Here is a 1,191-nt window from a genome sequence, read left to right on the forward strand (position 1 = left end):
CGTCCTCCTCCTCCCTTGTGCATTCGGCCATATTGATTACATCAATGGCCTTGTACTCTCCTTTTGGATTTTCTTCTGTATTGCTTGGGAGAATACTGGGAGGAGTTTTAATGACTTTCTTACTCAGCTGGCCCACTTGTGCCTCCAAATTTCTGATGGAGGATCTTGTTTCACTCAGTAAACTGAAAGTGGCCTTGGACAGATCAAAGACTACAGTGGCTAAATTAGAAGTGTTTTGTTCAGAATTCTCTGCCTGTTGCTGAGAAGATAATGGAAAAGGCTTGCTATTGCCCAGCCTATTGCGTCCACCATTGTTAAAGCCTTGTTGAGGCTTTTGTTGATCTTTCCATGAGAAATTTGGATGATTTCTCCATAATGAGTTATAGGTGTTTCCATAAGGTTCACCCATATAATTAACCTCTGTCATGGCAGGGTTCTCAGGATCATAAGCTTCTTCAGAAGCTACCTCTTTAGTACTGTTGGATGCATGTTGCCATCCATTCAGATTTTGAGAGATCATGTTGACCTGTTGAGTCAACACTTTGTTCTGAGCCAATATGGCATTCAGAGCATCTATTTCAAGAACTCCTTTCTTCCGAGGTATCCCATTATTCACGGAATTCCTCTCAGAAGTGTACATGAATTGGTTGTTTGCAACCATATCAATGAGTTCTTGAGCCTCTTCAGGCGTTTTCTTTAGGTGAATAGATCCACCTGCAGAATGGTCCAATGACATTTTCGAAAATTCAGATAGACCATAATAGAATATATCTAATATGGTCCATTCTGAAAACATGTCAGATGGACATCTTTTGGTCAGCTACTTGTATCTTTCCCAAGCTTCATAGAGGGATTCACCATCTTTTTGTTTGAAGGTTTGAACATCCACTCTCAGCTTGCTCAGCTTTTGAGGAGGAAAGAATTTATCCAAGAAGGCTGTGACCAGCTTATCCCAGGAGTCCAGGCTATGCTTAGGTTGTGAATCCAACCATATTCTAGCTCTGTCTCTTACAGCAAAAGGGAAAAGCATGAGTCTGTAGACTTCAGGATCAACTCCATTTGTCTTTACAGTCTCACGGATCTGTAAGAACTCAGTTAAAAACTGATAAGGATCTTCAGATGGAAGTCCATAAAACTTGCAGTTTTGTTGCATTAAGGCAACTAGTTGAGGCTTAAGCTCAAAATTATTGG

At 40.7% G+C, this 1,191-nt stretch overlaps 1 non-coding gene across 1 annotated transcript; it reads left to right on the forward strand.

Annotated features, from left to right (window-relative positions):
* The first annotated feature begins 794 nt into the window (after window positions 1–794).
* Window positions 795–898, forward strand: LOC130964631 (small nucleolar RNA R71). The gene has a single exon (XR_009080717.1). It is a non-coding gene; the product is annotated as a small nucleolar RNA R71 (small nucleolar RNA).
* The last annotated feature ends 293 nt before the right edge of the window (window positions 899–1,191 follow it).

Source organism: Arachis stenosperma, chromosome 2, assembly GCF_014773155.1.
Source record: "Arachis stenosperma cultivar V10309 chromosome 2, arast.V10309.gnm1.PFL2, whole genome shotgun sequence".
Taxonomy (NCBI): Eukaryota; Viridiplantae; Streptophyta; class Magnoliopsida; order Fabales; family Fabaceae; genus Arachis; species Arachis stenosperma.